Raw genomic sequence first — 10905 nt, 5'->3', positions numbered from 1 at the left:
AGAATATGTAGAAAAATATCAGTACTTGGGAACTTTGATCAATGAAACCAATAATCATACTGCAGAAATAAACAAGCAAATACAGATTGCCAGATTAGCATCTATACGAATGAAGCCATTCTTAACGTACAGAAAACTTAATTTGGAAATCAGACTACGTTCTATTTGATGGGGCCTAATACCTAGGGTACGTGATGAGGATACCAAAATATGAAACGTTGAAACTCATAATACAGGAAAATATTCAAAGAAGAAGATCTGAAGATTCTGACCGAAGACAGAATTCTTGATTTGTTTAGAGCGGCAAGTTAAAAAATAAAAATACCCCTTATGATTGTCAACCTCCGTAGGGAGACGGCTTGCAAATCAAGCAATTTTTAACAAAATTAACAAATACGGTGAACACTTCAGACTTCGTATTAATATTGCCAACAAAATTAATGATGATTAGTAGACAACATATCGGTATCATAAACGAAATACTTGCTGAGGCTTCAACTTATATAAATCAAGAAATAAAAAGATTAACATTAGAAATGAAAAATAATGAGAATGTAGATATTGTGGGGAGCAAAATTAGAGATTCTGTTATAAAGACACAAAACGAAACTCTACAGAAGAAAGCCGAAAACCTTGAATGACTCAAGAAATATTAGAAATCATGACAATCAAGGAAAAGAAGAAAATATAGAAACAAAAACCCAGATAAATACAGAGAGACATAAATTAATTAGTAACAAAATAAAAGAGGTTAAGGAATAGCAGATGATGGAAACATGTATTGAAATGGAGGAATTGCAGAAAAAAACATGATCGTTATAATTTACATAAAAAGTCTACTTATCTGGAAAATCACGTAACAAACACACGTAACCGATTAATAGACAAAAACAATAACCCAATTGAAATAAAACAAGTGCAAAGTAATACATTGAAGATCTTTTCATGGACACAAGAACGGAACCAACACAAATTAATAGCTGGGAAGCTCCAATATTATTAAAATCTGAAGTTCAACATGCTATAAACAACTGAAAATCTGGCAGAGCCCCTGGACCAGATAAAGTTTACGTCGAACTGATTAAACTTACAGGTGCCGACGATTTAAGCACAATAACTATCCTCTTTAACTACATGGCTATTAGATTCCTTTGTTCCGTCACCAAACACCAAGAAGCTCAAACGCTGTAATGGCTATAGATTCTTCTTCTTCTTGATGTGCCTATCCGTTACAAATGTTGGCGATCATCATGGCAATCTTTATATTATCCGCAGTAGCGCGGAAAAGCTGCACAGATATTGTATTGAACCAGATTCTGAGGTTATTCAACCAAGATGTTCTTCTTCTTCCTGGACCTCGTTTTCCAAATATTTTTTCTTGCAGGATGGCTTGAAGGAGAGCATATCTGGATCCATTTCGCATAATATGTCCGAAAATCTTTCGAGAATTGATGGTGGTTAGTACCTCTCGGTTCTTCTTCATTCTTCTGAGGACCTCCTCATGTGTGACCAAAAAAGGAGAGAGAAGACGTAGCATCGCAGCATTCTTACTTTTGTATCAAGAGAGAGGTTGTGCCTCTTGAAGAAGGCCCTCATCCGATTGAAGGTGGATCTAGCTTTTCCGATGCGTGCTCTTATCCTAATCTCCTGGTTGTTAGTCCATTCTTTATTATTATTTTTGCCAAGGCAGTTGTAGTGCGTCACTCTTTCTACTGCGGATTGGTTGATGTAGAGTTGACCTTCTGTTATCCTTTTCTTGCTAATTATCATAAGCTTTATCTTTTTAACGTTTATATTGAGTCCATATTGTTGACTGTAATACGTGATTTTATTCATAAGAACTTGTAGGTCTTCTAAGTTGTCCGCAAATACTATGGTGTCATCTGCATATCTGATGTTGTTTAGCCGGTAACCATTTAGTAGAATACCTTTTTCAGTTTCGTGCAAAGCTTCGATAAATATTCTTTCAGAGTACAGATTAAAGATTAGAGGAGACAAAATACAGCCTTGCCTCACTCCACGCATGATTTTCACATAGTCACTGTGTTCACCTTCAGTTTTGAGATTTGCTGTCTGATTCCAGTAAAGATTTCTAATTATTTTCAGATCTTGGTTGTAAATTCCTACTTCTTTTAGTATTTGCATCATCTTGTCATGCTGTACTCGATCAAACGCTTTGTCGTTATCAACCAGACATGCGTATACGTCACAGTTGACGTCTCTGCATCTCTAGAATAAGACTTGTACTGAGAATGAAGCCTCTCTAGTACCAACAGCATTTGTGAACCCAAACTGGTGTGGAAATTTGACTTTCACACAGCTTGTAGATTCTCTTATGAATTATCCTTAGGAACAATTTTAGGAGATGACTCATGAGACTTATAGTACGGTAATCTTCGTATTTTTTGGCTCTTGTTTTTTTTTAATGCTTTAAATTCTGTTGGTATTTCTCCAGAGTTGTAAATGTTGTTGAATATCTTTGTGATTATTGCTATTGATTCGTTGTCCATTAGTTTGAGTAGTTCTGCTTGTATATTATCAGGGCCTGCCGCTTTGCCATCCTTTAACCGTGTTATTGCGGAATAAACTTCCTGCTGTAATATTCTTGGTCCATTATTTACCTCTCCTTCTAGCTCAAAGGTGTTATCTCTTTGTTCTTCAAATAGTTTTTCTAGATATTCTTTCCACGTTCTTATTTTACTGTTTGTTCAAGATGATGTTTCCGTCAGAATCAGTTATATTTCCTTTCTGCCTACGTCTTAGTTCCCCTGTGAGTTCTTTAACTTTCCTATTGTACATTGTGACTATCGTACTTTGACTGCAGAGTCTCAATTTCTTGGCATCTTTCTCTTGCTTCTTTTTCTTTGGCTTCTCTGATTTTTGTTCTTATTCATATATTTATGGTTTTATATTTGTGTGGGTCATTTTTGGCTTCTCTTCTCTCGTCCATCATCTGTCTTCCATGATTTTTTTTTCATTAATCTATCTGTCTTTAAGTGTTTATCCTTTACATTTTTCACTATTTCTGTAATATGTTTGATCGTTTATTCTTCGTTCGATTCGTCACCCTTAATGTCATAATTATTGAAAACATTTATAAGGTTGTACATTAACCATTGAAAGGTTATACATGCAGAAGAATATTCGTAAAGTGTAAAGCGGATATGAGTAATAGACAGTTTGGCTTTCGTAATGGCTTCGGAACAGTAGAAGCTCTGTATAGTGTCACAACTCTTGCTCTAAAATGTCGAAACCAACAAAAAGATCTTTTCGTTGCATTTATAGACCATGAGAAAGCTTTTGACAAAGTTAAACCTAACATTCTCATGGAATGTCTAAAGCGAAAAGGACTCGACAAAAATTATATTAACATAATGAGAAATTTATATTGAAACTAATAGGCTGTGGTAACATTAGATGGAAATAACACGGATGCCCAACAGATAAGTAAAGGCGTGAGACAAGGCTGTGTACGTTCACTATTAGTATTTAGTATATACTCCGAAGAGTTATTTACATAAGCACTTAAAAACTGTACAGAAGGGATAAAGATAAATGGTGAAAATATAAATAACATTTGTTATGTCGACGATATAGTCATTATCGCTTAAAGTGAGAAAGACCTGCAGACGTTACTAAATACAATTTGTGATATTGGGAAGCAGTTTGATTTAATAATAAATAAAAAGAAAATACCTTAAACAACAAAAAAACCAACGAAAAATGCCATATCTGGAAGATATAGTGAGGGGAAATCGATATAGAATATTACAACTCATCCTTAAAGGCTAAATAGACCGTAGAGGTGTAGGAAGAAAACAGGTTTCTTGTTAAAAAATATTAGTGAATCGGCTGAGATATCAAATTCAGGACAATTATTCCATGTGGCGGAAGATCGAGAAGCCTTCGCAATGGTGATCACCAACGTCGTATAACTCTGATATGACACGTAAAGAAGAAGATAAAGAAAACCAAAAACCATGGTTATCAGTAAGAGGAACAAAGTCATAACAAGTATCCAGGTAAAATAGGAACAAGTGGACAAAATGAAGTACTTAGGAGTCTGGATTACTGGAGATCTAAATCTGAAATCAGAAATTCGATAAAAATAGAGCAATCAAGAGTAGCCTTTTTGAAGATAAGAAAATTTCTGAGTAACCAAAGACTTAATCTATAAATCCGATATGGGATGGTAAAATGTTATACCCACTCTATACTTTTTGGAGTAGTGTACCGAAGCTTGGACTCTTAATCTTAACTTAATGAGAAAGCTGGAAACTTTTGAGATGTGGATTTTTAGAAGACTAATGCAAACTAATGCAAAAAATATTAATTTAACTTTCATGTTAAAAAAACCAAAAATTTTCAAATCGATTGTTCTAGAAAACGGTGTATCCTATCGACTTAGAGTATCTATCGTACCTTTTAGTACTAGAATGACTGAAAATATAATAAATCACGAATTAAAATAACCGTTGACCTACCCAAAACGGACGCCTATGATTATTATACAATTATTATACAATTAATGAAATAGATTAAACTCTGAAGGATAAATAATTGTACCAGTTTTAGTTATTCTAAATAAAAGCTTTTTGGAGGTATTAAAAAAAAACTAATTACACGACGCCATCTTCAAAGAGCTCTAGCTCCCTCAGGAAGCATTTTCGGACTAGGAGAATTGGGTTAAATTGTCTTAAAATTATCTGAAGAATCTTCGGTCTACTTTTGTCAGGAGAGTTTCTGGACCTACAGTTTTTGGACAGTATATGTACCTACACTATTGCCTATTCGCGCTAGTGTTTATTCAATCACGGATCTTCTTTTTAAACCCTTATTATTTATTAAATTAATTATTAATATTTACTAATTATTATTTACGCATTTATACTTATTATTTCCACTTTTTCCTCATTTCTCTACGAATATATTTTATTTTTATAACAAATAAATCAACTCATAAATTTCCGGATTCCTATGTTTGATCGACTTGAAGAATGCATTTAACAAAGTCAAACTTGAAGATGTAATACATCTATTGAATAATAAAGAGATTCCACTAGATACTATAAATACAAATAAAAACTCAACCGAGACAGCACACCACAGACTCATAGAAAAAGTGGAGGAACACAATTGAAAATAAAGAAGTGATGCAGGGAGCATTTTTGAATATAGAGGGGACTTTCGATAACATCCATAACCAATGTCCTGAGACGTAAAGGAGTCGAAGACGTATGTTTGAACTGGATACAATCTATGCTCAAGATAAAGTGGTAAATATCACTATCCTTGGGGGGACCGTGTTGGCCCGGGTCGACAGAGGATGTCCACAGGGGGGAGTTCTGTCCCCACTGCTGTGGAGTCTGTTGATTGACGGACTAATCGGAGCTTTAAGGTAAATGTTTATAAAACAATTGGATATGCGAATGATATGTTAATCATTTCGCAAGAAAAGTACAATACAGTAGTCAGAAATAGCATGAACGAGGTGCTAAAACTATAAGAAAAGGAACTTATAGAGGGGGGCTAAATATAAGTCGCCACAAATTCGTCATAGTCGCCTTTACACGCAGACGAACACTAGTGAGATTCATCATCATCATCATTGGCTTTTACAACTCTTCGTGAGTTTTTGCCGCGTTTACTATTGCCTTCCATTGATTCCGATTCTGTGCTATTATTTCCCATGGCCTTACTTCCATCTTCTCCAGGTCTTCCCGGACTGCGTCTTTCTACCTTTTTCTAGGCCTTCCTGTCGATCTTCTACCATCTGGTCTTTCCCAAAACACATTGCTAATCAGTCTGTCGTCATCACTCCGTACCACGTGGCCTGCCCATCTTAATCTATTGGCTTTTATGTATCTTACGATGTTTCCTTTCCCGAAGAATGTCTCTATTTCATTGTTGTATCTGCTCCTCCATTCATTTATCACGTTGTCCCTGCAAGGACCATATATAATTCGCAGGATTTTGCGTTCCCATACTAATAGCTTATTGATTTCTTTCTTTCTCAATGTCCCTGTTTCACTTCCATGTGTCACTGCTGGTCGTATTATGGTTTTGTACATTTGGATTTTGGCACGCCTTGAGAGAAGCTTTGACCTCATTAGATGTTGAATGGCAAAGAATGATTTATTCCCCGCCAGTATTCGTATTTCAACCTCCCGTTCTCCTGTATTTTCACTGGTAATTGTTGCTCCTAGGTATTTGAATTCTTTGACCACCTCAAAATTATGATCGTTTATGGTAATGTTTTGTCTTATTCGCTGTCGTTCCTTTTTTGATACGACCATGTATTTAGTTTTTTCTTCGTTTATTTTCAGGCCTACGCTTAGTGTTGCTTCTTCAAAGTTCGATACTATATCCTTAACTTCCAGTGTTGTCTGTGCTACTGCATCTACATCATCTGCAAATGCGAGAATAATCTTTGCTCCTCTAGCAGTTATGTCTGGTTTGACTCTGGTATAGATTTTTTGCATTGCATATTCCAATGCTAGGTTAAATAGTAATGGGGACAGCGGGTCTCCCTGTCTGAGTCCGGTGCTTATGCCGAAAGCCTTTGAAGTTTTGCCTCCTATTCTAATTTGTGCAAAGGAATTGTTGACACACATTCGCGCAATCATGGTCAGCTTCTTTGGTACGCCTAACTCCATCATTGCACTCCACAGTTTTAAGCGATCTATGGAATCATATGCTTGTTTGAAATCTATGAAGATCTGGTGTACTTCTTTATTATATTCCCAATACTTTTCTAGCATTTGTCTGATAGTAAATATTTGATCGATTGTTGATCTTCCAGGCCTAAAGCCGCATTGGTAATCGCCAATAATTTCCTCTGTATAAGGCAGTAATTGTTTTAGTACAACTGAAGCTAATATCTTATATGTAGTACCGATTAGTGAGATTCCCCTGTAGTTGCCACATGTATCCTTTCTGCCTTTTTTATGTATTGGCACGATAATACAGCCACTCCATTCTTTTGGCATTATTTCTTGTTCCCAGGCTTCTTTCATTAATTGGTGTATTTTAGTTCTAAGTTCATGCCCTCCTTTTTTAATCAGTTCTGCATCAATATTGTCTAGTCCCGGGGATTTGTCATTTTTTAGGGTTTCTATCGCCGTGATAATTTCTTCCAGGCTTGGCGGGGGTACTTAGTATTTATACTTTACTAGTGAGATTAGGTCCTATAAAGCTGCAGTGACAAGAAATCCAGCCAAAGGGAGAGGTAAAGTATCTCGGGGTTATACTAGACTCGAAACGTACCTGGAACCGGCAATTAGAAAAAGTAACAAGCAATACAGTTACAACACTTATGAGGGCCAGGCGTATGTATGGAAAGAAATGAACAAACTGAGAACAGTAACAGAAATTTTGACCGGGCATGACTAGTAAGAGAATTACTGAAAAAAATAGGTATCTACAATGAAGCCCTTAACCTGCAGACTTGGCAACCAAGGGGAGACCCTGACATATTTAGGACACACCAAGCATAAGACCTGTACAAACTTCTACAGGGTAGAAAAATTCTAGGCTGAGTGTAGGAAAGAACAATGTGCAGCAAACACAATAAGCTTCAGCTTCAGTGATAACGGAGATCTTGTGGCTTTTGGATCAGACGGGCCCAGGGGGAAAAACCAATATTGACGTACGCATCAGAAACAAGAGCCGATACAAGCAGAACACAGAGAATGCTAGAAATAGCAGAAATAAGTATACTCAGAACTACAGAAAACACGAAGGCAGACCAAATAAGAAGTGACGAGATCAGAACAAAATATAATGTCCAGGGTATAAACGGACAATAAATAGAAAAAAAAAAGGATAGAATAATTACATCGCTAGAATGCTGATCGCGCAAGAGAAAGAGGCAAAAGAAGAAGAAGCCTTGCGTTTACTTTAAAAAATTTGTCAATGATAAATATTTATCTTTAAATATTAAAGAGTAACTGGTATATCTACAAAATTCAACCCAAAATTTATTATATGCAAAAAACCCAGCAGAATCGTTATTTGTCTTACAGCATGTTATTTTGTCAATTAGATCTGGAAATTACGCTACGCGCTTTTTTTTATCTTACTTAGTCCTTATAATACTGATAAATAGCAAATTAATACGCAAATACACAAAAAAATATATTTTTTTAATTTGGCGTTGGGAATTATTTTGAGTAATATATTTGCTGAAGATCATAAATTTGTCGTTAATATATGACCTATTTGCAGATCACTTTATTCGACTATCAACACCACACACTTTTAACACGTTTTTATAAATTTTATTATATTTTCCCATGCCAGAATTGTAATAGTCTATTAAATAACAGTGTTTATTTTTTTAACAAACGAATGTCAGTCTGATATCGCTACAAGATCTATATATATTTTTTAGTTTTTCCATTTTTGCAATATCCTCTTTCCATATATCTTCTTCTTTCTTATAATCTATTACTACAGATTTTTCTGCGTTTTCATCTTATTTTCTATTGTGTTCTTCTAATTGGTCGCAAACCTGGAAAACAAGAGTTGGGATAAAGCATAACACCTCTACAAAAAACGTTTTTGTACAAAAAAAAAACAAAAGTTTTTTAAGTAAAAGTTAAGTAAATAAGTTAAGCTCACTCGGCCGATGTAAGAACAACTTAGCTTTAGACCGGGAAGATCATATATGTCGCAAATACTAAATCTTACCGAATACATCGATGACTTGTACGAAAGACACCAGGTATCCGGGGAAGTATTTATAGATCTCATAACCATAGAAGACTTTAAGAAAACTATATGACATCGCATTAGACGGTAAACTCTCTTGTATTATCCGTGTCTTCTTGCAAAACAGAAGATTTTTCGTATCTCTCAATAGTGGACAGACAACACAGAAGAACGATACCTATATATCGCTCAGGGCAGCGTAATGGCAGCACTGTATAAAATTTACACAAACGACACACCCCTAACAGTAGATATTAAGACTTTCATATATGCAGACGATACAGCTATTGTTGCACAAGAAAAACTTTTGCGTTAGTAGAGACAACACTAACTGAAGCCTTAAATACGATAACAACATACTACGAATCAAACTATCTTAAGCCAAACCTCGAAAAACTCAGGTGTGCTCCTTTCACCTTCATTACAGAAACGTTTTTAGAAAACTGAACATTGCATCACCAATGAAGAAGTTCTGCGGAGGATGAACACAACTGCGGATTTGGTCAACATCGTGAAGAGCCGTAAGCTGCAGTACTTGGGACATATAATGATAAATCAAGGCAGGTACGAGCTGCTTCAATGTATTTTGCAAGGTAAAATTGAAGGAAAAAGGGCCCCAGGACGAAGAAGAATATCCTGGCTTGCTAACCTGAGAGCATGGTATAGCTATTTCGCATAGCAAGCAACAAAGTTATCATAGCCAGAATGATCGCCAACGTTCGGAACGGACAGGCACCCTAAGAAGAAGAAGAACATTGCATTGTGCAATAAAACCCTTAAACATTGCACTTCTACTAAATATCTAGAAGTTAATTTAGATCGCACGTTCTCATTTAAAGAAATTTTTTTAAAACTAAAAGCAAACTGACGACACTAAGCAATATTCTCCGCAATCTTGTGAACTAAAAAATGGGGTACAAATCCTTCCAGCTTTAGAACGTCGATGCTGGTACTCTGTATTTCTCCTGCCGAATATGCCTAGCCAGTATGGGAAGTATCAGAATACGCTAGACACGTATATGTACATACTAATGAGTCAGCAAACATCATTAGTGGATATTTTAAACTCACACCTATACATAACCTCTTCCCTATCGTAGGTATCACTCCACTTGATATCCAAAGAAAAGTAGCTAGAGATGTGGAACGAAAGAAACAAACTCTAGATTCGCTACGTTCACTTTACGGTTGTCTCGGGAAATTGCTAAACTAAAAAGTTTGTGACAGTTATCTTACATCTGATACCAATAGCCATTACATTCACGTCACTTAGTCACTTAAATAGATACATGCTTCGTGTTGTTGACAAAAGTCACGTATGTGTAAAACTGACTATAGTTTTATAATACTTTCATTCAATTGAACTAAAATCGAATATAACGTGAATATTTAAAAGTCTCTGTGTGGCATGCGGCATGCAACATTCAGTATGTAGTTCTTTATCAAGTACACATTTCACTACAATTATTGTAATACGATATTCCAATTTCTATGACGGTCTATATTATTCATTCAAGTTTTTTGTCGCCCTTTGTCATTTCCACTTAGTTTCTTAGAAACCAGATACCAAGATTAGATTCTGATTTTTCTATCCTATAATTTTGTTCTCACTAAAATTTTTTTTGGAAATCCGAACAAATCATTTATTCTTGGAACATTTTATCGCAGAAAATGCCATTATTTCAATGCAATTTTTGATATATTGAAAAAGGTCTTTTCACTATTATGGCCTGAAAAGATTTTCGGACATTTAATGCCTGAATGCCTTCTCTATTAGCATCATCTCCAACCAGTGGCGCACCCAGAATTTGTCTGAGGGGGGGGGTTTGAAATTTTTTTATGCGACCTCCATTTTGAGTTCCTAAAATTTCTGTTTTAGTTTAAAGTACTAAAGATAGCAGCGCCAAAGATTCAGGTATCTATTATCCTGCCTACCAACTAAAACCACCCTCTCTTACTTGTGCGCAGTTGACTGTCGCACGTACCGTACTCCGAAAGTGGGGTGACCGCTGTAAAACTGACGACATTTTTAAAACACGCCCTTCTCTTATCTAGATCTATTGTTCTGAAACTATTTTTTATGGCATTTTAAAGTAATTACTATTTTAATGGGAATAAGCCACAATTGAAGGTTAAAATAAGTTTATTGACGTTTGACATTAATCCAACTTGTAAATACAATACATTTCGGAG

Source organism: Diabrotica undecimpunctata, chromosome 7, assembly GCF_040954645.1.
Source record: "Diabrotica undecimpunctata isolate CICGRU chromosome 7, icDiaUnde3, whole genome shotgun sequence".
In the NCBI taxonomy this organism is placed as follows: domain Eukaryota; kingdom Metazoa; phylum Arthropoda; class Insecta; order Coleoptera; family Chrysomelidae; genus Diabrotica; species Diabrotica undecimpunctata.
Note: the sequence above shows the minus strand (reverse complement) of the source record.